At 40.1% G+C, this 25899-nt stretch overlaps 2 pseudogenes; both read left to right on the top strand.

The window, feature by feature from the left end:
- Nucleotides 1–1843: 1843 nt before the first annotated feature.
- LOC149441125 (legumain pseudogene) lies at nt 1844–2780 on the top strand (annotated as a pseudogene).
- A 6632-nt stretch (nt 2781–9412) lies between these two features.
- LOC149441124 (legumain pseudogene) lies at nt 9413–10343 on the top strand (annotated as a pseudogene).
- The last annotated feature ends 15556 nt before the right edge of the window (nt 10344–25899 follow it).

The following is a 25899-nucleotide window of genomic DNA, read 5'->3' as shown; positions in this document are numbered from 1 at the left end:
TATAAAAAAAAAATAGTAAGACCTCCAAATTTGACCATTTCTATAATTGCTCCTCTGATTTTATCTAGTATACTGCCTATCTTACCTATGCGCTAAATTTTATGTGGGCCGAACCATACGCCATGGACGGCTAATAGAGGAGGGGAAAGACAAGACAAATGGTGTTCCCGTACACTTTGCAGAATATCACCACAAAATCAACCATTGGACTTCAAGTCTGGGTGTTAGATCACATCCCCAAAACATTGCCAGAGGTGGAGCGATTCCATAGGTTGTGTGTCAGATAAACCTTTTAACATTTACTCCCTGCATACTCTCCCCCCAAGGGGTATGAATGAAGAATTGAAAATTTCCACCATCATGTAGTTTGATACATATTTCAACCTACTATACACAAATTTATTTTTCTGTTTATATGAAAATTGAATTTAGAAGTTTCTGGGAAAATATGGGGGTGGCTGGTCCAATCAGTGATTTTATTCCTCAATATACCAGTGAGTATATTAGGATTAGCATGATACAGTTTTATTATATCTTATGTTTTTATATTCTATTAGTTGTCTCACCTCTATTAAGGCTTAGGAAGTGTCCTGATTTTATATATGCTCAGAGTCTCGTAACTTATCTAACAGCATATGCATTTATTTTTGGGTTGTACAATTTACACCTTCTATGATGGTTGTTGCCATGGCTTAGCCATTTTTATTATGTAATTTGCACAATTTATACAATTTATCATGGTTTATTTGCACTGCTCTTGTAATCCTTTATTATGAAGTATATTGCATATAGTCCCTGTCCCTTTAAGAATGGCAGCCTTCAACTGACTTCACATCTTGTGTAAATAGCCGAAAATATTTCTCCTCCATCAGCTTGACAAAAAAAGAGCGTGCCTGTGACGAGCCCTACAGTGCACATGCTCGTGGAACGCATAACGACGCTCTGATGTCATTACACCAACGTGAGCTCCAGCCCTCACTTCCGGGCACCACCATCTTGCCGGATCAGCCTGGAATAGTGATCGGGAGGATCTGGTTACTACACATTGTGATGACAGGACCTTCACACTGAGGCGGTTTATCCCCGATGGACTAGATGCCATATTTCACCTGCTTTCCTGCAAGTGGGTTTTAATTGTGTACAATAAATGTTTGTTTAATCTACACTTAGATGCACTCTTTGGTTTATTGTAGTTGAAGCTGCATGATTTCCAAGTATAATATTGATCACTTTAGAGAACTCAATGTCCTTACACTGAAGGGGGTCAGTTAAAGAACCAATATAACTTGTTTTTCATAGATATGGCGGCTATGGCCAACAACCAAGCCTCCTTCACCCATGTCAAGGCTCACTTGCTTTGTTCTTACATTTCTAGTCATACAGGTGTCCCAGAGGCTGGTTTAGGATATTTGGGGGAGGACCAACACCATCAGGTGTGGAGCCAGGATCCCCGCTGGTGAGTATATAGGATTTCTTATTATACATTAACTTCTTGTGGTTTTTCACCCCCTCCCCTCCCAGCTCATGCACAGTTCATTTTCAGTCTGTTTTTTTCATATGAATCCCCATCAACTGTTCGAAATTCGGTCCAGATTCCAAACATGCAGGATAAGGCACTTTCAGCTATGGTCCGAAAAAATGCATGTCGTTGCCGACACACTAATGATGCGAAAAACGAATGATCCAACTATCAACATGAATGTTAAATTGCTTTTCAGCTCATCTGTGGCCTGCTTAAAGCGCATCTTCCCTGCATCAAAGCACCACAATTAAAAACACAACCCAATTCATTTTTAATACTCAATATCTATCCAGGCCTCCATTTTTATTTTATTTTGTTGAGATGTCACAATCTGATCTCATTGCTGTGATAACACCCAGAGTGCAGACCGCTGCAGGGAAGCAGGGTCCTGTTACTAAATGTAAGATGCTTCCAGTAACAATCCTCAGCCTTACTGTCCTAGCCACATCCATGCCCATGGATGACCCAGAGGTTGGATAGAAGCAGTGGGTGGTCCTGGTGGCTTGCTCCAATGGCTGCTACAGCTACAGACATCAGTGCCAAGCTTATCATATCAAGTAGATCATGGTGATTATGTATGATGATATTGCAGATAATGAAGAGAATCCAACCAAGGGAATCATTAAAAATGGGCCCAACAGTATACATGTGTATGTTAGAGTTCTTAAGGTCTACACAAAAGAGGCGATGCAGAGGCGGTGAAGGGAAAAAAAAAAAAAAGAAGGATCTGGAAAGGTGATAAAGATATGGTCGGTAGGTCCACTCTTAATCAGCCTCATTGATCATGGAGCTCCGGATCTGCTATCCTTTCCAAGTGATGACCTCCACATCGAAGAACTGAACAAGCCAGTCAAATATATGTACGATAACAAGATGTACATAAAGATTGTTCTATACATCGAGATCTATGAATCTGGCTCTATGAAAATCATCTACCCAACATTGAAGTTTATGCTACCATAGCCGCCAACCCTCATGAGCCCTCTTACACTGAGAAGCAATACAGATACCTCGGTGATCTTTACAGTGTCAGCTGGATGGAAGACTACACAGTTTTACTGGTCAAGGCACACACCAATACCAGTCATGTGATGCAGTATTGGAACTGGACCATTTCAAGAGGAAGGCAAACCAGTTCCAGGGTAGCGCTAAATCAGTGGCTTCTTGCAAAACCCTGGAGCCGGTACACAATATGGACCTTATCCCTGGCCCAGCAGAGCCCATGGCCATCCTAAAAGAAGAAGTTCCTGGCCATTAACAATTTGATTTTAATTCTAGTGATTCTATTTTTCTTTCTTATCCCTTATAATTATTTCTGTAATTGTTTTACATAAAAGATATGCCTAGCTACACTTAGTGCTGGTTGTCACACACCGTAGACACCATCGATTGCAGACGACTCCACACAGCGTTACTATTAAAACAGCATCTGAAAAGAAAGCGCCCACGGCAGACTAAATTGTGTCCTGCACATGCGCATTTATATCCGTGCATACATGCTGGAGAAGCGTCTAAATCTTGACTGTCATGTAATCCTTTAAAAAGCTATTTACCCATTTAATTTTTTTTTAAATGTAATATATTTGTTTAAAATTAAGTCCCAATACTTGTGAAAGCAAAATTTAAATGTGAACATGTTTCTGCAGTGATTTTTCGTTGTGTTAGACATGCTTCTAGCACATCTGCTTTCTTAGATGGATTCCTGTATTGTGCCTAGTTCGTAAATTCGCTTTTGCGTCTACTTGTTAGACGCTTTCTTTATAAGTGTCTTTGCCGTCTAAAAGTAGAAGGACTCTAATGAAAAGCAGACATTAGCCCACGGAAATGTACCTAGGCACCGTCTAGATACATTAGTAAATCAGGGCCTCAGCATCCAATCACCTCACCTTTCATAATGTCACAATATATATTCTCTCTCTCATGCAGATCAACTATGTTTAACACAACCAAAAAAGGTGAGCTAAAAAGGCTATTATCCAATTAAAAAGGAGGTTATTTGCAAAATTACCCACTCAGTTGGGCTCCCACTGGTAAATACATAAATCCTGCATTTTACAATCCCTATTTGTGGGTCTCACTTGACATGAATCACTTTGTCTATCCCTCACCTTAAGGCATTACAAGATTTCCCATTATTAGACCCCAAACAAGCTACCGTCATCATAGAAGTTAAACAAGTCTGCTTAATCCATAATTATTTTAGTTATAATGGTGAATTCTATATACAAACCCAAGGCACAGCTATGGGAGCCAATTTTGCTCCCTTGTATGCAAACTGGGCAATGGGCCTCTGGAAAGAAAAACTATATATGGAAAAACAGGTTGGCTGCAAATTTCTTTTGGGAGATATATAGATGACATTCTTGTCATCTGGGATGGTGCAGCTACATTAATAAACCTATTTGTGGAGCATTGCAACGGCAACCCTCATGACCTTTGCTTCACATATGTTTCTGCCCCCAATAGTTTGGCCTTTCTAGATCGATCTTGAAGTTAGTCACAATAGTGGGGTAATACAGGCCAGAAACTTCAAAGCCCACAGTGGGCAATTCCTATATACACTATGACAGCTTCCATTTCCTCAAATGGATTAACATCCCTAAAAAGGGACAGTTCTGTTGTACATTGAACAAAGCATAGCCCTAACAAAAAAAAAACAAAAAACCACACGTTTTCAGATGAGGGTTAGCCAACTGAATAGGAAAAAAAAAAAGCCTACAATTGATATTTAAACCGTAAACCTGAAAAGAAAAAATACCAAGAACAGCGACCATTCTACTTGTTTCATTACCACATTTCACAATCAGCATGTTAAGATGGAAAGGGTACTAAGCATTGGAATATCCTACTAGAATATCTACAGCTTAAGACCCCGCTCCCTAATAAAACAAAGTCACCTACCGGAGGGCTCCAGACCTTAAAAAAAATAAAAAATAAAAAAAAATAAATAAAAATAGTCCACAGTAAACTTCCTCCCACTGTGTCCAACTCAGTCCACTTGCCTTATCCCCCTTACCGGCATGTATCAATACCATAAAGCTCTGTGCAAGACCTGTTCCTTTGTCACCCATGGACAGAAGAATTTACTATAAAAAAAAAAAAAAAAAAAAATGGTAAGACCTCCAAATTTGACAATTTCTATAATTGCTCCTCTGATTTTATCTAGTATACTGCCTATCTTGCCCATGCGCTAAATTTTATATGGGCCGAACCATACGCTATGGACGGCTAATAGAGGAGGGGAAAGACAAGACAACCAGTGCTCACGTACACTTTGCAGAATATCACCACAAATCAACCATTGGACGTCAAGTCTGGGTGTTAGATCACATCCCCAAAACATTGCCAGAGGCTGAGCAATTCCATAGGTTGTGTGTCAGAGAAACCTTTTGGATTTACTCCCTGCATACTCTCTCACCAAGAGGTTTGAATGAAGAATTGGAAATTTCCACCATCATGTAGTTTAATATATTTTTACCTACTATACATAAATTTTTTTGCCATTTACATGAAAATTGAATTTGGAAATTTCTGGGAAAATATGGGGGTGGATGGTCCAATTGGGGTGACTTCCTCGACATACCAGTGAGTATATTAGGATTAGCAGGATACAGTTTAATTATCTTATGTTTTTATATTATATTAGTTGTCACCTCTATTAAGGCTTAGGAAGTGTCCTGATTTTATATATGCTCAGAGTCTTGTAACTTATCTCACAGCATATGCATTTATTTTTGGGTTGTACAAGTTACACCTTCTATGATGGTTGTTGCCATGGCTTAGCCCATTTTTAATTGTTTATGTAATTTGCACAATTTATACAATTTATCATGGTTTATTTGCACTGCTCTCTTGTAATCCTTTATTATAAAGTATATTGCATATAGTCCCTGTGCCTTTAAGAATGGCAGCCTTCACATCTTGTGTCAATAGCCGAAAATATTCCTCCTCCGTCAGCTTGACAAAGGAGCGTGCCTGTGACGAGACCTACAGTACACATGCTCGTGAAACGCATAACGACGCTCTGATGTCATTACACCAATGTGAGCTCCAGCCCTCACTTCCGGGCACCACCATCTTGCCGGATCAGCCTGGAATAGTGATAGGGAGGATCTGGTTACTACACATTGCGATGACAGGACCTTCACACTGAGGCGGTTTATCCCCGATGGACTAGATGCCATATTTCACCTGCTTTCCTGTAAGTGGTTTTTAATTGTGTACAATAAATGTTTGTTTCATCTACACTTAGATGCGCTCTCTTCTTTGGTTTATTGTAGTTGAAGCTGCATGATTTCCAAGTATAATAATATTTATCACTTTAGATAACTCAATGTCCTTACACTGAAGGGGGTCAGTTAAAGAACCAATATAACTTGTTTTTCATAGATATGGTGGCTATGGCCAACAACCAAGCCTCCTTCACCCATGTCAAGGCTCACTTGCTTTGTTCTTACATTTCTAGTCATACAGGTGTCCCGGAGGCTGGTTTAGGACATTTGGGGGAGGACCAACACCATCAGGTGTGGAGCCAAGATCCCTGCTGGTGAGTATATGATTTATTATACATTAACTTGTGGTTTTTCACCCCCTCCTAGCTCATGCACAGTTCATTTTCAGTGTGCTTTTTCATATGAATCCCCATCAACTGTTCGAAGTTTGGTCCCGATACCCAACATGCAGGATAAGGCACTTTCAGCTATGGTCCGAAAAATGCATGTACACACACACACACACACACACACACACACACTAATGATGCGAAAAATGAATGATCCAACTAAAATGAATGATCCAACTATCAATATGAATGTTAATTTGCTTTTCACCTCATCTGTGGCCTGCTTAAAGCACATCTTCCCTGCATCAAAGCACCACAATTAAAAACAAAATTACCCACTCAGTTGGGCTCCCACTGGTAAATACATAAATCCTGCATTTTACAATCCCTATTTGTGGGTCTCACTTGACATGAATTCAGTTTGTCTATCCCTCACCAATTTGGCCTTAAGGCATTACAATATTTCCCATTATTAGACCCCAAACAAGCTACCGTCATCATAGAAGTTACACAAGTCTGCTTAACCCATAATTATTTTAGTTATAATGGTGAATTCTATATACAAATCCAAGGCACAGCTATGGGAGCCAATTTTGCTCCCTTGTATGCAAACTGGGCTATGGGCCTCTGGAAAGAAACTATATATGGAAAAATAGGTTGGCTGCAAATTTCTTTTGGGAGATATATAGATGACATTCTTGTCATCTGGGATGGTGCAGCTACATTAATAAACCTATTTGTGGAGCATTGCAACAGCAACCCTCATGACCTTTGCTTCACATATGTTTCTGACCCCAATAGTTTGGCCTTTCTAGATCGATCTTGAAGTTAGTCACAATAGTGGGGTAATACAGGCCAGAAACTTCACAAAGCCCACAGTGGGCATTCCTATATACACTATGACAGCTGCCATTTCCTCAAATGGATTAACATCCCTAAAAAAGGGACAGTTCTGTTGGTTGTACATTGATTACATTGAACAAAGCATAACCCTAACAAAAAAAAAAAAAACACATGTTTTCAGATGAGTGTTAGCCAACTGAATCAATAGAAAAAAAGCCTACAATTGATATTTAAACCGTAAACCTGAAAAGAAAAAAAACACCAAGAACAGCGACCATTCTACTTGTTTCATTACCACATTTAACAATCACCATGTTAAGATGGAAAGGGTACTAAGCATTGGAATATCCTACTAGAAGATCTACACCTTAAGACCCCACTCCCTAATAAACAAAGTCACCTACCGGAGGGCTCCAAACCTTAACAAAAAAAAAAAATAGTCCATAGTAAACTTCCTCCCACTGTGTCCAACTCAGTCCACTTGCCTTATCCCCCTTACCGGCATGTATCAATACCGTAAGGCTCTGTGCAAGACCTGTTGCTTTGTCACCCATGGACAGAAGAATTTACTATAAAAAAAAAAAAAAAATAAAAAAGGTAAGACCTCCAAATTTGACAATTTCTAGAATTGCTCATCTGATTTTATCTAGTATACTGCCTATCTTGCCCATGCGCTAAATTGTATGTTGGCCGAACCATACGCTATGGGCGGCTAATAGAGGAGGGGAAAGACAAGACAACCAGTTTTCCCGTACACTTTGCAGAATATCATCACCAATCGACCATTGGACTTCAAGTCTGGGTGTTAGATCACATCCCCAAAACATTGCCAGAGGCTGAGCAATTCCATAGGTTGTGTCAGAGAAACCTTTTGGATTTACTCCATGCATACTCTCTCACCGAGAGGTTTGAATGAAGAATTGGACATTTCCACCATCATGTAGTTTAATATATTTTTACCTACTTTACATACATTTTTTTTCCATTTACATGAAAATTGAATTTAGAAATTTCTGGGAAAATATGGGGGCGGATGGTCCAATTGGGGTGACTTTTCCTCGACATACCAGTGAGTATATTAGGATTAGCAGGATATAGTTTTATTATATCTTAGGTTATATTTTATTAGTTGTCTCACCTCTATTAAGGCTTAGGAAGTGTCCTGATTTTATATATGCTCAGAGTCTCGTAATTTAACAGCATATGCATTTATTTTTGGGTTGTACAATTTACACCTTCTATGATGGTTGTTGCCATGGCTTAGCCCATTTGTATTATGTAATTTTCACAATTTATACAATTTATCATGGTTTATTTGCACTGCTCTCTTGTAATCCTTTATTATGAAGTATATTGCATATAGTCCCTGTCCCTTTAAGAATGGCAGCCTTCAACTGACTTCACATCTTGTGTAAATAGCCAAAAATATTCCTCCTCCGTCAGCTTGACAAAGCGTGCCTGTGACGAGACCTACAGTGCACATGCTCGTGAAACGCATAACTACGCTCTGATGTCATTACACCAATGTGAGCTCCAGCACTCACTTCCGGGCACCACCATCTTGCCGGATCAGCCTGGAATAGTGATCAAGAGGATCTGGTTACTACACATTGCGATGACAGGACCTTCACACTGAGGCGGTTTATCCCCGATGGACTAGATGCCATATTTCACCTGCTTTCCTGTAAGTGGTTTTTAATTGTGTACAATAAATGTTTGTTTCATCTACACTTAGATGCGCTCTCTTATTTGGTTTATTGTAGTTGAAGCTGCATGATTTCCAAGTATAATATAGATCACTTTAGATAACTCAATGTCCTTACACTGAAGGGGGTCAGTTAAAGAACCAATATAACTTGTTTTTCATAGATATGGCGGCTATGGCCAACAACCAAGCCTCCTTCACCCATGTCAAGGCTCACTTTTTGTTCTTACATTTCTAGTCATACTGGTGTCCTGGAGGCTGGTTTAGGACATTTGGGGGAGGACCAACACCATCAGGTGTGGATCCAGGATACCCACTGGTGAGTCTGTAGGATTTCTTACTATACATTAACTTCTTGTGGTTTTTCACCCCCTCCCCTCCTAGCTCATGCACAGTTTATTTTCAGTCTGTTTTTTCATATGAATACCCATCAACTGTTCGAAATTCGGTCCCGATTCCCAACATGCAGGATAAGGCACTTTCAGCTATGGTCCAAAAATTACATGTCGTTGCCGACACACTGATGTGAAAAAACGAATGATCCAACTATCAACATGAATGTTAATTTGCTTTTCAGCTCATCTGTGGCCTGCTTAAAGCCCATCTTCCCTGCATCAAAGCACCACAATTAAAAAAAAAAAAAAAAAACACAACCCAATATCTATCCAGGCCTCCATTTTTATTTTATTTTGTTGAGATGTCACAATCTGATCTCATTGCTGTGATAACACCCAGAGTGCAGACCGCTGCAGGGGAGCAGGGTCCTGTTACTAAATGTAAGATGCTTTCAGTAACAATAATCCTCAGCCTTACTGTCCTAGCCATATCTATGCCCATGGATGACCCAGAGGTTGGATAGAAGCAGTGGGTGGTCCTGGTGGCTTGCTCCAATGGCTGCTACAGCTACAGACATCAGTGCCAAGCTTATCAAATCAAGTAGATCATGGTGATTATGTATGATGATATTGCAGATAATGAAGAGAATCCAACCAAAGGAATCATTAAAAATGAGCCCAACAGTATACATGTGTATGTGAGAGTGCTTAAGGACTACACAAAAGGCGATGCAGAGGCGGTGAAGGGAAAAAAGGATCTGGGAAGGTGAGAAAGATATGGTCGTTAGGTCCACTCTTAATCAGCCTCATTGATCATGGAGCTCCGGGTCTGCTATCCTTTCCAAGTGATGACCTCCACATCGAAGAACTGAACAAGCCAGTTAAATATATGTACGATAACAAGATGTACAAAAAGATTGTTCTATACATAGAGACCTGTGAATCTGGCTCCATGAAAATCATCTACCCAACATTGAAGTTTATGCTACCATAGCCGCCAACCCTCATGAGTCCTCTTACACTGAGAAGCAAGACCGATACCTCGGTGATCTTTACAGTGTCAGCTGGATGGAAGACTACACAGTTTTACTGGTCAAGGCACACACTAATACCAGTCATGTGATGCAGTATTGGAACTGGACCATTTCAAGGAGGAAGGCGAGCCAGTTCCAGGGTAGCGCTAAATCAGTGGCTTCTTGCAAAACCCTGGAGCCGGTACACAATATGGACCTTATCCCTGGCCCAGCAGAGCCCATGGCCATCCTAAAGAAGAAGTTCCTGGCCATTAACAATTTGATTTTAATTCTAGTGATTCTATTTTTGTTTCTTATCCCTTATAATTATTTCTGTAATGTTTTACATAAAAGATATGCCTAGCTACACTTAGTGCTGATTGTCACACACAGTAGACACGATCGATTGCAGACGACTCCACACAGCGTTACTATTAAAACAGCATCTGAAAAGAAAGCGCCCACGGCAGACTAAATTGTGTCCTGCACATGCTCATTTATATCCGTGCATACATGCTGGAGAAGCATCTAGTTCTTGACTGTCATGTAATCCTTTAAAAAGCTATTTACCCATTTAATTTTTTTTTAAATGTAATATATTTGTTTAAAATTAAGTCCCAATACTTGTGAAAGCAAATTTCAATGTGAACATGTTTCTGCAGTGATTTTTCGTTGTGTTAGACGTGCTTCTAGCACATCTGCTTTCTTAGATGGATTCCTGCATGGTGCTTAGTTTGTAAATTCGCTTTCACGTCTACTTGTTAGACGCTTTCTTTAGTAAAATGTCTTTGCTGTCTAAAAGTAGACGGACTCTAATGAAAAGTAGACATTAGCCCACGGAAATGTACCTAGGCGCTGTCTAGATACATTAGTAAATCAGGGCCTCAGCATCCAATCACCTCACCTTTCATTATGTCACAATATATATTCTCTCTCATGCAGATCAACTATGTTTAACACAACCAAAAAGGTGAGCTAAAAAGGCTGCTATCTAATTAAAAAGGAGGTTATTTGCAAAATTACCCACTCAGTTGGGCTCCCACTGGTAAATACATAAATCCTGCATTTTACAATCCCTATTCGTGGGTCTCACTTGACATGAATTCACTTTGTCTATCCCTCACCAATTTGGCCTTAAGGCATTACAATATTTCCCATTATTAGACCCCAAACAAGCTACCGTCATCATAGAAGTTACACAAGTCTGCTTAATCCATAATTATTTTAGTTATAATGGGGAATTCTATATACAAATCCAAGGCACAGCTATGGGAGCCAATTTTGCTCCCTTGTATGCAAACTGGGCGATGGGCCTCTGGAAAGAAAAACTATATATGGAAAAACAGGTTGGCTGCAAATTTCTTTTGGGAGATATATAGATGACATTCTTGTCATCTGGGATGGTGCAGCTACATTAATAAACCTATTTGTGGAGCATTGCAACAGCAACCCTCATGACCTTTGCTTCACATATGTTTATGACCCCAATAGTTTGGCCTTTCTAGATCGATCTTGAAGTTAGTCACAATAGTGGGGTAATACAGGCCAGAAACTTCAAAGCCCACAGTGGGCATTCCTATATACACACTATGACAGCTTCCATTTCCTCAAATGGATTAACATCCCTAAAAAGGGACAGTTCTGTTGGTTGTCATTGATTACATTGAACAAAGCATAACCCTAACAAAAAGACAAGTTTTCAGATGAGGGTTAGCCAACTGAACGAATAGAAAAAGTCAACTGATATTTAAACAGTAAACCTGAAAAAAAAAAAATATTAACAGCAGCAACCATTCTACTTGTTTCATTACCACATTTCACAATCAGCATGTTAAGATGGAAAGGGTACTATCCAAACATTGGAATATCCTACTAGAAGATATACACCTTAAAACCCTACTCCCTAATAAAGTCACCTACCAGAGGGCTCTAAACCTTAAAAAAAAAAAAGAAAAAAAGATAGCCCCCTACTCTACCACTGTGTCCAACTCTCAGTCCACTTGCCTTATCCCCCTTACAGGCATGTATCAATACCGTAAGACTGTGCAAGACCTGTTCCTTTGTCACCCATGGACAGAAGAATTTACTATAAAAAAAAAAATGGTAAGACCTCTAAAATTTGACAATTTCTATAATTTCACCTCTGATTTTATTTAGTATACTGCCTATCTTGCCCATGCATTAAATTTTATGTGGGCCGAACCGTACGCAATGGACGGCTAATAGGAGGAGGTGAATTCTATATACAAATCCAAGGCACAGCTATGGGAACCAGTTTTGCTCCCTTGTATGAAAACTGGGCGATGGGCCTCTGGAAAGAAACTATATATGGAAAAAACAGCTTGGCTGCAAATTTTTTTGGGGAGATATAGATGACATTCTTGTCATCTGGGATGGCACAGCTACATTAATAAACCTATTTGTGGAACATTGCAACAGCAACCCTCATGACCTTTGCTTCACATATGTTTCTGACCCCAAAAACGTTTGGCCTTCCTAGATCTTGAAGTTAGTCACAATAGTGGGGTAATACAGGCCAGAAACTTCACAAAGCCCACAGTGGGCAATTCCTATATACATGACAGCTGCCATTTCCCCAAATGGATTAACATCTTTAAAAAAAAAAAAAAAAAAGGACAATTTTGTTGGTTATACATTGATTACATTGAACACAGCATAGTCCTAAAAAAAAAAACCAAGTGTTCAGCTGAGGGTTAGCCAACTGAACCAATAGAAAAAGTCTACAACCGATATTTACACCGTAAACCTGAAAGGAAAAAAATTCCAAGAACAGCGACCATTCTACTTGTTTCATTACCACATTTCACAATCAGCATGTTCAGATGGAAAGGGTACTATCCAAACATTGGAATATCATATTAGAAGTTGCACAAATTACAACACTACTCCCTAATAAACCTAAAGTCACCTACCGGAGGGCTCCAAACCTTAAATAAAATAGCCCCCTAATCTTTCTCCCACTGTGTCCAACTCTGTCCATTTGCCTTATCCCCCTTACAGGCATGTATCAATACCGTAAGGTTCTGTGCAAGACCTGTTCCTTTGTCACCCATGGACAGAATAATTTACTATATAAAAATGGTAAGACCTCCAAATTTGACAATTTCTATAATTGCTACTCTGATTTTATCTAGTATACTGCCTATCTTGCCCATGCACTCAGTTTTATCTGGGCCGAACCATACGTCATGGACGACTAATAGAGGAGGGGAAAGACAAGACAAAACAGTGTTCCCGTACCCTTTGCAGAATATCATCACAAATCAACCATTGGACTTAAAGTCTGGGTGTTAGATCACATCCCCAAAACATTGCCAGAAGCTGAGCAATTCCATAGGTTGTGTCAGAGAAACCTTTTGGATTTACTCCCTGCATACTCTCTCACCAAGAGGTTTGAATGAAGAAATGGAAATTTCCACCATCATGTAGTTTGATACATATTTCAACCTATTATACACAAATTTATATTTCCATTTACATGAAAATTCAATTTTTTAGAAATTTCTGGGAAAATATGGGGGTGGCTGGTCCAATTGGGGCTACTTTTTTCCTCTACATACCAGTGAGTATATTAGGATTAGCAGGATGCAGTTTTATTATATCTTATGTTTTTATATTATATTAGTTGTCTCACCTCTATTAAGGCTTAGGAAGTGTCCTGATTTTATATATGCTCAGAGTCTCGTAACTTATCTAACAGCATATGCATTTATTTTTGGGTTGTACAATTTACACCTTCTATGATGGTTGTTCCCATGGCTTAGCCCATTTGTATTATGTAATTTTCACAATTTATACAATTTATCATGGTTCATTTGCACTGCTCTCTTGTAATCCTTTATTATGAAGTATATTGCATATAGTCCCTGTCCCTTTAAGAATGGCAGCCTTCAACTGACTTCACATCTTGTGTAAATAGCCAAAAATATTCCTCCATCAGCTTGAGAAAAGAGCGTGCCTGTGACGAGACCTACAGTACGTATGCTCGTGAAACGCATGACGCTCTGATGTCATTACACCAATGTGAGCTCCAGCCCTCACTTCCGGGCACCACCATCTTGCCGGATCAGCCTGGAATAGTGATAGGAAGGATCACATTGTGATGACAGGACCACCACACTGAGGCGGTTTATCCCCGATGGACTAGATGCCATATTTCACCTACTTTCCTGCAAGTGGTTTTTAATTGTGTACAATAAATGTTTGTTTAATCTACACTTAGATGCTCTCTTTGGTTTATTGTAGTTGAAGCTGCATGATTTCCAAGTATAATATTGATCACTTTAGAGAACTCAATGTCCTTACACTGAAGGGGGTCAGTTAAAGAACCAATATAACGTGTTTTTCATAGATATGGCGGCTATGGCCAACAACCAAACCTTCACCCATGTCAAGGCTCACTTGCTTTGTTCTTACATTTCTAGTCATACTGGTGTCCCGGTGGCTGGTTTAGGACATTTGGGGGAGGACCAACACCATCAGGTGTGGAGCCAGGATCCCCGCTGGTGAGTATATAGGATTTATTATACATTAACTTGTGGTTTTTCACCCCCTCCCCTCCTAGCTCATGCACAGTTCATTTTCAGTCTGTTTTTTTCATATGAATCCTCATCAACTGTTCGAAATTTCGTGCCGATACCCAACATGCAGGATAAGACACTTTCAGCTATGGTCCGAAAAATGCATGTCGTTGCCGACACACTAATGATGCGAAAAACGAATGATCCAACTATCAACATGAATGTTAATTTGCTTTTCAACTCATCTGTGGCCTGCTTAAAGCGCATCTTCCCTGCATCAAAGCACCACAATTAAAACACAACCCAATATCTATCCAGGCCTCCATTTTTATTTTATTTTGTTGAGATGTCACAATCTGATCTCATTGCTGTGATAACACCCAGAGTGCAGACCGCTGCAGGGGAGCAGGGTCCTGTTACTAAATGTAAGATGCTTCCAGTAACAATAATCCTCAGCCTTACTGTCCTAGCCACATCCATGCCCATGGATGACCCAAAGGTTGGATAGAAGCAGTGGGTGGTCCTGGTGGCTTGCTCCAATGGCTGCTACAACTACACAGACATCAGTGCCGAGCTTATCAAATCATCAAGTAGATCATGGTGATTATGTATGATGATATTGCAGATAAGAGAATCCAACCAAGGGAATCATTAAAAATGAGCTCAACAGTATACATGTGTATTTGAGAGTGCTTAACCACTTCCTGTCCGGACACTTTTACCCCCTTCCTGTCCAAGGCAATTTTCAGCGCTATCACACTTTGAATGACAATTGCGCGGTCATGCAATACTGTACCCATATGAATTTACCATTTTTTTGAGACAGAAAGTTTTATTTTGGTGGCATTTATTCACCGCTGGGATTTTTATTTTATTTTTTTTACTATGTAAATGAAAAAGTCCAAATATTTTGAAAAACTTTTTTTTAATAAAATTTTGCAAATAAATATTTCATCATAAACCTTGGCCAAAATTTATTCCGTTATTTTTTTAGTAAAAAAAAAAAAAAAATCCAAATTCGTTTAGAACCAAAAATTATAATTTAAAAACTTTTAAATTTTTTATATATTTTTTTACATACTGTCACCCTTGCAGTACAGTGTCACCATGGTGACACTGTACTACTTGTGGGGGGGTGATTTTTTTTTTTTTTTTTTACACTGATTGCTTTTACACCCATATAGGATGTAAAAGCAATCATTTCTCTCTGTCTGCATTCTTGCAGTCATTGAGAAGTACTGAGTGAACTGTGATTGGTCACAGCTTGTCACATGATACAAGGCTGTTGTGAATAGCCTTGTACCATGTGACCTCTGATCAGTCACAGATTTCACACGTAGTAAGCAATGATGCCACAAGTGACATCTTGCTTACTACTTTGCATGTGATCACTGATTGGCCAATCAGTGATCACATGATCGTGACCTCGTACAGAGGTCCCGTCCGACAATCGGTGTTTCACTGGAGGACACAGCGGGCACCGGATCGCGGTGGTGCGCGCTCCCAGGGAGCGCGTAGAACTAGAAACGGAGGGGGTCATTTAGGGACGGCAACCCGCCCCTGGACTGCCACCGCCCTGCCGTTTATAAACAGCAGGCGGACGGCAAGAGGTTAAGGACTACACAAGAGAGGCGATGCAGAGGCGGTGAAGGGAAAAAAAAAAAAAAGGATCTGGGAAGGTGATAAAGATATGGTCGTTAGGTCCACTCTTAATCAGCCTCATTGATCATGGAGCTCCGGGTCTGCTATCCTTTCCAAGTGATGACCTCCACATCGAAGAACTGAACAAATCAGTGAAATATATGTACGATAACAAGACGTACAAAAAGATTGTTCAATACATCGAGACCTGTGAATCTGGCTCTATGAAAATCATCTACCCAACATTGAAGTTTATGCTACCATAGCCACCAACCCTCATGAGTCCTCTTACAATGAGAAGCAATACAGATACCTCGGTGATCTTTACAGTGTCAGCTGGATGGAAGACTACACAGTTTTACTGGTCAAGGCACACACTAATACCAGTCATGTGATGCAGTATTGGAACTGGACCATTTCAAGGAGGAAGGCAAACCAGTTCCAGGGTAGCGCTAAATCAGTGGCTTCTTGCAAAACCCTGGAGCAGGTACACAATATGGACCTTATCCCTGGCCCAGCGGAGCCCATGGCCATCCTAAAAGAAGAAATTCCTGGCCAACAATTTGATTTTAATTCTAGTGATTCTATTTTTGTTTCTTATCCCTTATGATTATTTCTGTAATTGTTTTACATAAAAGATATGCCTAGCTACACTTAGTGCTGGTTGTCACACACAGTAGACGCGATCGATTGCCGACTTGCTGAGGACTCCACACAGAGATTTACGATTAAAACAGCGTCTGAAAAGAAAGCGCCCACGGCAGACAGCTAAATTGTGTCCTGCACATGCGCATTTATATCCGTGCATACATGCTGGAGAAGCGTCTAGTTCTTGACTCATGTATTCATTTAAAAAATTTTTACCCATTTAATTTTTTTTTAAATGTAATATATTGTTTAAAGTGAAGTCCAAATATTTGTGAAAGCAAATTTCAATGTGAACATGTTTCTGCAGTGATTTTTCGTTTTGTTCGACGTGCTTCTAGGATGTCTGCTCTCTTAGATGGATTCCTGTATTGTGCCTAGTTCGTAAATTCGCTTTTGCGTCTACTTGTTAGATGCTTTCTTTAGTAAAATGTCTTTGCCGTCTAAAAGTAGACGGACTCTAATGAAAAGTAGACATTAGCCCACGGAAATGTACCTAGGCGCTGTCTAGATGCATTAATAAATCAGGGCCTCAGCATCCAATCACCTCACCTTTCATAATGTCACAATATATATTCTCTCTCTCTCTCTCATGTAGATAAACTATGTTTAACACAACCAAAATGCGAGCTAAAAAAAAAAGGCAGCTATCCAATTAAAAAAGGTTATTTGCAAAAATTACCTACTCAGGGATTGTAAAATGCAGATTTACTTACCAGTGAGAGTGGGTCTCACTTGACATGATGTCAGGGATCCCCGCGATCCGTCCCTCGATGGTCCCGGCGCAGGCGCACTGCTCCTCCCAGTACACGGGCACTAGGTCCGGGCCGGCCGCGGCGTTCGAGTTCGCGCATGCGCAGTAGAAGCCGCGGCCGCCCGCTGGGCACCAATGGCAGCGCAGGGCGGGATATTTAAAGGTCCCTGAGCTGTCATTTCGTTGCCTTCTGGTCTTACCTGCATTCCTGATCCTGTGAACCTGTATCCTGTAAGTTATTGACCCGGATTGCTCTTGACCTTGCTGATTTCTCCTGCCCAGACCCTTGCTTGCCTGACCTCTCTCCCTGGATGCCCCTCTGTAGATCTGACCTCCTGTTGCTGACCTGGCGTGTGACCCGACGATTCTCTGCCTGCTCCCTTGTACCTTCCGTCCTCTACATTACCGACTCGGCCTGTCTGACTACGCACTTGCTCAGCCATCCATCCATCCATCCCATCAGGGTCACCCGACCTCCTCACATTTGGCTCTCCCTGGTTGGAACCCCTGGCGGACACCCCTACCACTGACAGGTGTGCTCAGTAGAGGCGACCTGGTCTCAGGGTACTACAAGTCCATCCCCACCATCAGGGGCCCTGGTGAACAAGTACCCTGGGGCTTAGATTCCGCGCTCTGGGCACGCCTGACCGGTGGAGTGCTAGTGGTGCCGCTCGGCGGTCCCTCACACATGAATTCACTTTGTCTATCCCTCACCAATTTGGCCTTAAAGGCATTACAATATTTCCCATTATTAGACCCCAAACAAGCTACCGTCATCATAGAAGTTACACAAGTCTGCTTAATCCATAAATATTTTAGTTATAATGGTGAATTCTATATACAAATACAAGGCACAGCTATGGGAACCAATTTTGCTCCCTTGTATGCGAACTGGGCGATGGGCCTCTGGAAAGAAAAACTATATATGGAAAAAAACTTGGCTACAAATTTCTTTTGGGAGATATATAGACGACATTCTTGTCATCTGGGATGGCACAGCTACATTAATAAACCTATTTGTGGAGCATTGCAACAGCAACCCTCATGACCTTTGCTTCACATATGTTTCTGACCCCAAAAACGTTTGGCCTTCCTAGATCTTGAAGTTAGTCACAATAGTGGGGTAATACAGGCCAGAAACTTCACAAAGCCCACAGTGGGCAATTCCTATATACATGACGACAGCTGCCATTTCCCCAAATGGATTAACATCTTTAAAAAAAAAAAAAAAAAAAAAAAAAAAAAAGACAATTTTGTTGGTTATACATGGATTACATTGAACACAGCATAGTCCTAAAAAACAAAACCAAGTGTTCAGCTGAGGGTTAGCCAACTGAACCAATAGAAAAAGTCTACAACCGATATTTAAACCGTAAACCTGAAAAAAAGGAAAAAAATTCCAAGAACAGCGACCATTCTACTTGTTTCATTACCACATTTCACAATCAGCATGTTCAGATGGAAAGGGTACTATCCAAACATTGGAATATCATATTAGAAGTTGCACAAATTACACTACTCCCTAATAAACCTAAAGTCACCTACCGGAGAGCTCCAAACCTTAAATAAAATAGCCCCCTAATCTTCCTCCCACTGTGTCCAACTCTGTCCAATTGCCTTATCCCCCTTACTGGCATGTATCAATACCGTAAGGCTCTGTGCAAGACCTGTTCCTTTGTCACCCATGGACAGAAGAATTTACTATATAAAAATGGTAAGACCGCCAAATTTGACAAATTCTATAATTGCTCCTCTGATTTTATCTAGTATACTGCCTATCTTGCCCATGCACTCAATTTTATGTGGGCCGAAGCATACGTCATGGACGGCTAATAGAGGAGGGGAAAGACAAGACAACCAGTGTTCCCGTACCCTTTGCAGAATATCACCACAAATCAACCATTGGACTTAAAGTCTGGGTGTTAGATCACATCCCCAAAACACTGCCAGAAGCTGAGCAATTCCATAGGTTGTGTCAGAGAAACCTTTTGGATTTACTCCCTGCATACTCTCTCACCAAGAGGTTTGAATAAAGAAATGGAAATTTCCACCATCATGTAGTTTGATACATATTTCAACCTATTATACACAAATTTATATTTCCATTTACATGAAAATCGAATTTTTTAGAAATTTCTGGGAAAATATGGGGGTGGCTGGTCCAATTGGGGCTACTTTTTTTCCTCTACATACCAGTGAGTATATTAGGATTAGCAGGATACAGTTTTATTATATCTTATGTTTTTATATTATATTAGTTGTCTCACCTCTATTAAGGCTTAGGAAGTGTCCTGATTTTATATATGCTCAGAGTCTCGTAACTTATCTCACAGCATATGCATTTATTTTTGGGTTGTACAATTTACATCTTCTATGATGGTTGCCATGGCTTAGCCCATTTGTATTATGTAATTTGCACAATTTATACAATTTATCATGGTTCATTTGCACTGCTCTCTTGTAATCCTTTATTATGAAGTATATTGCATATAGTCCTTGCCCCTTTAAGAATGGCAGCCTTCAACTGACTTCACATCTTGTGTAAATAGCCGAAAATATTCCTCCTCCATCAGCTTGAGAAAAGAGCGCGCCTGTGACGAGACCTACAGTACGCATGCTCGTGAAATGCATAACGACGCTCTGATGTCATTACACCAATGTGAGCTCCAGCCCTCACTTCCGGGCACCACCATCTTGCCAGATCAGCCTGGAATAGTGATAGGAAGGATCACATTGTGATGACAGGACCTTCACACTGAGGCGGTTTATCCCCGATGGACTAGATGCCATATTTCACCTGCTTTCCTGTAAGTGGTTTTTAATTGTGTACAATAAATGTTTGTTTCATCTACACTTAGATGCTCTCTCTTCTTTGGTTTATTGTAGTTGAAGCTGCATGATTTCCAAGTATAATATTGATCACTTTAGAGAACTCAATGTCCTTACACTGAAGGGGGTCAGTTAAAGAACCAATATAATGTGTTTTTCATAGATATGGCGGCTATGGCCAACAACCAAGCCTCCTTCACCCATGTCAAGGCTCACTTGCTTTGTTCTTACATGTCTAGTCATACTGGTGTCCCGGTGGCTGGTTTAGGACATTTGGGGGAGGACCAACACCATCAGGTGTGGAGCCAGGATCCCCGGTGGTGAGTATATACGATTAATTATACATTAACTTGTGGTTTTTCACCCCCTCCCCTCCTAGCTCATGCACAGTTCATTTTCAGTCTGTTTTTTTCATATGAATCCTCATCAACTGTTCGAAATTTCGTGCCGATACCCAACATGCAGGATAAGACACTTTCAGCTATGGTCCGAAAAATGCATGTCGTTGCCGACACACTAATGATGCGAAAAACGAATGATCCAACTATCAACATGAATGTTAATTTGCTTTTCAGCTCATCTGTGGCCTGCTTAAAGCGCATCTTCCCTGCATCAAAGCACCACAATTAAAACACAACCCAATTCATTTTTAATACTCAATATCTATCCAGGCCTCCATTTTTATTTTATTTTGTTGAGATGTCACAATCTGATGTCATTGCTGTGATAACACCCAGAGTGCAGACCGCTGCAGGGGAGCAGGGTCCTGTTACTAAATGTAAGATGCTTCCAGTAACAATAATCCTCAGCCTTACTGTCCTAGCCACATCCATGCCCATGGATGACCCAGAGGTTGGATAGAAGCAGTGGGTGGTCCTGGTGGCTTGCTCCAATGGCTGATACAACTACACAGACATCAGTGCCGAGCTTATCATATCATCAAGTAGATCATGGTGATGATGTATGATGATATTGCAGATAAGAGAATCCAACCAAGGGAATCATTAAAAATGAGCCCAACAGTATACATGTGTATGTGAGAGTGCTTAACCACTTCCTGTCCGGACACTTTTACCCCCTTCCTGTCCAAGGCAATTTTCAGCGCTATCACACTTTGAATGACAATTGCGCGGTCATGCAATACTGTACCCATATGAATTTTTTACCATTTTTTTTGAGACAGAAAGTTTTATTTTGGTGGCATTTATTCACCGCTGGGATTTTTATTTTTTTTACTATGTAAATGAAAAAAAGTCCAAAGATTTTGCAAAACTGGTTTTTTTAATAATATTTTGCAAATAAATATTTCATCATAAATCTTGGCCAAAATTTATTCCGTTATTTTTTTAGTAAAAAAAAAAAAAAATCCAAATTAGTTTAGAACCAAAAATTATAATTTAAAAACTTTTAAATTTTTTATATTTTTTTTTTTTACATACGGTCACCCTTGCAGTACAGTGTCACCATGGTGACACTGTACTACTTGTGGGGGGGGTAATTTTTATTTTTTTTTTACACTGATTGCTTTTACACCCATATAGGATGTAAAAGCAATCATTTCTCTCTCTGTCTGCATTCTTGCAGTCATTGAGAAGCACTGAGTGAACTGTGATTGGTCACAGCTTGTCACATGATACAAGGCTGTTGTGAATAGCCTTGTACCATGTGACCTCTGATCATTCACAGATTTCACACGTAGTAAGCAATGATGCCACAAGTGACATCTTGCTTACTACTTTGCATGTGATCACTGATTGGCCAATCAGTGATCACATGATCGTGACCTCGTACAGAGGTCCCGTCCGACAATCGGTTTTTCACGCGAGGACACAGCGGGCACCGGCTCCCAGGGAGCGCGTAGAACTAGAAAAGGAGGGGGTCATTTAGGGACGGCAACCCGCCCCTGGACTGCCACCGCCCTGCCATTTATAAACAGCAGGCGGACGGCAAGAGGTTAAGGACTACACAAGAGAGGTGATGCAGAGGCGGTGAAGGGAAAAAAAAAAAAGGATCTGGAAAGGTGATAAAGATATGGTCGTTAGGTCCACTCTCTTGATCAGCCTCATTGATCATGGAGCTCCGGGTCTGCTATCCTTTCAAAGTGATGACCTCCACATCGAAGAACTGAACAAGCCAGTTAAATATATGTATGATAACAAGACGTACAAAAATAGATTGTTCAATACATCGAGACCTGTGAATCTGGCTCTATGAAAATCATCTACCCAACATTGAAGTTTATGCTACCATAGCCGCCAACCCTCATGAGTCCTCTTACAATGAGAAGCAAGACCGATACCTCTGATCTTTACAGTGTCAGCTGGATGGAAGACTACACAGTTTTACTGGTCAAGGCACACACTAATACCAGTCATGTGATGCAGTATTGGAACTGGACCATTTCAAGGAGGAAGGCGAGCCAGTTCCAGGGTAGCGCTAAATCAGTGGCTTCTTGCAAAACCCTGGAGCCGGTAAACAATATGGACCTTATCCCTGGCCCAGCAGAGCCCATGGCCATCCTAAAAGAAGAAATTCCTGGCCAACAATTAATTTGATTTTAATTCTAGTGATTCTATTTTTGTTTCTTATCCCTTATAATTATTTCTGTAATTGTTTTACATAAAAGATATGCTTAGCTACACTTAGTGCTGGTTGTCACACACCGTAGACGCGATCGATTGCCGACTTGCTGAGGACTCCACACAGAGATTTACTATTAAAAAACAGTGTCTGAAAAGAAAGCGCCCACGGCAGACAGCTAAATTGTGTCCTGCACATGCGCATTTATATCCGTGCATACATGCTGGAGAAGCGTCTAGTTCTTGACTCATGTATTCATTTAAAAAATATTTTTTACCCATTTAATTTTTTTTTAAATGTAATATATTGTTTAAAGTAAAGTCCAAATATTTGTGAAAGCAAATTTCAATGTGAACATGCTTCTGCAGTGATTTTTCGTTTTGTTCGACGTGCTTCTAGGATGTCTGCTTTCTTAGATGGATTCCTGTATTGTGCCTAGTTCGTAAATTCACTTTTGCATCTACTTGTTAGATGCTTTCTTTAGTAAAATGTCTTTGCCGTCTAAAAGTAGACGGACTCTGATGAAAAGTAGACATTAGCCCACGGAAATGTACCTAGGCGCTGTCTAGATGCATTAATAAATCAGGGCCTCAGCATCCAATCACCTCACCTTTCATTATGTCACAATATATATTCTCTCTCTCATGCAGATCAACTATGTTTAACACAACCAAAATGCGAGCTAAAAAAAGGCAGCTATCCAATTAAAAAAGGTTATTTGCAAAAATTATCTACTCAGGGATTGTAAAATGCAGATTTACTTACCAGTGAGAGTGGGTCTCACTTGACATGAATTCACTTTGTCTATCCCTCACCAATTTGGCCTTAAAGGCATTACAATATTTCCCATTATTAGACCCCAAACAAGCTACCATCATCATAGAAGTTGCACAAGTCTGCTTAATCCATAATTATTTTAGTTATAATGGTTAATTCTATATACAAATCCAAGGCACAGCTATGGGAGCCAATTTTTCTCCCTTGTATGCAAACTGGGCGATGGGCCTCTGGAAACAAAAACCATATATGGAAAAACAGGTTGGCTGCAAAATTTCTTTTTGGAGATATATAGACGACATTCTTGTCATCTGGGATGGCCCAGCTACATTAATAAACCTATTTGTGGAGCATTGCAACAGCAACCCTCATGACCTTTGCTTCACATATGTTTCTGACCCCAATAGTTTGGCCTTCCTTGATCGATCTTGAAGTTAGTCACAATAGTGGGGTAATACAGGCCAGAAACTTCACAAAGCCCACAGTGGGCATTCCTATATACAATGACAGCTGCCATTTCCCCAAATGGATTAACATACTAAAAAAGGGACAGTGCTGTTGGTTGTACATTGAACAAAGCATAGCCCTAACAAAAAAACAACAAAAAGACAAGTTTTCAGATGAGGGTTAGTCAACTGAACTAATAGAAAAAGTCAACAACTGATATTTAAACAGTAAACCTGAAAAAAAAAAAATAAATATTAACAGCAGCAACCATTCTACTTGTTTCATTACCACATTTCACAATCAGCATGTTAAGATGGAAAGGGTACTATCCAAACATTGGAATATCCTACTAGAAGATCTACACCTTAAGACTCTACTCCCTAATAAAGTCACCTACCGGAGGGATCCAAACCCTAAAAAAAATTTAAAAAAAAAAAAAAAATAGCCCCCTACTCTTCCTACCACTGTGTCCAACTCTCAGTCCACTTGCCTTATCCCCCTTACTGGCATGTATCAATACCGCAAGTCTCTGTGCAAGACCTGTTCCTTCATCACCCATGGACAGAAGAATTTACTATAAAAAAATGGTAAGACCTCCAAAATTTGACAATTTCTATAATTGCACCTTTGATTTTATCTAGTATACTGCCTATCTTGCCCATGCACTAAATTTTATGTGGGCCGAACCATACGCAATGGACGGCTAATAGGAGGAGGTGAATTCTATATACAAATCCAAGGCACAGCTATGGGAACCAATTTTGCTCCCTTGTATGCAAACTGGGCGATGGGCCTCTGGAAAGAAAAACTATATATGGAAAAAACAGCTTGGCTGCAAATTTTTTTGGGGAGATATATAGATGACATTCTTGTCATTTGGGATGGTGCAGCTACATTAATAAACCTATTTGTGGAGCATTGCAACAGCAACCCTCATGATCTTTGCGTCACATATGTTTCTGATCCCAAAAAAGTTTGGCCTTCCTAGATCTTGAAGTTAGTCACAATAGTGGGGTAATACAGGCCAGAAACTTCACAAAGCCCACAGTGGGCAATTCCTATATACACTATGACAGCTGCCATTTCCCCAAATGGGTTAACATCTTTAAAAAAAAAAAAAAAAAAATGGACAATTTTGTTGGTTATACATTGATTACATTGAACACAGCAGTCCTAAAAAACAAAACCAAGTGTTCAGCTGAAGGTTAGCCAACTGAACCAATAGAAAATCTACAACCGATATTTAAACAGTAAACCTGAAAAGAAAAAATACCAAGAACAGCGACCATTCTACTTGTTTTCCATTACCACATTTCACAATCAGCATGTTCAAATGGAAAGGGTACTATCTAAACATTGGAATATCCTGCTAGAAGATCTACACCTTAAGACCTCAATCCCTAATAAAGTCACCTACCGGAGGGATCCAAACCTTAAAAAAAAAAAAAAAAATAATAGACCGCTAATCTTGCTCCCACTGTGTCCAACTCAGTCCACTTGCCTTATCCCCCTTACAGGCATGTATCAATACCGTAAGGCTCTGTGCAAGGCCTGTTCCTTTGTCACCCATGGACAGAAGAATTTACTATTAAAAAAAAAAAAAAAAAAAATGGTAAGACCGCCAAATTTGACAATTTCTATAATTGCTCCTCTGATTTTCTAGTATACTGCCTATCTTGCTCATGCGCTAAATTTTATGTTGGCCG

The sequence above is a fragment of the Staurois parvus genome, unplaced genomic scaffold (assembly GCF_062004578.1).
Source record: "Staurois parvus isolate SC_StPar_1 unplaced genomic scaffold, SC_StPar_1.0 ptg001024l, whole genome shotgun sequence".
NCBI classification, from domain to species: domain Eukaryota; kingdom Metazoa; phylum Chordata; class Amphibia; order Anura; family Ranidae; genus Staurois; species Staurois parvus.
This window is presented reverse-complemented; position numbering and strand designations above follow the sequence as displayed.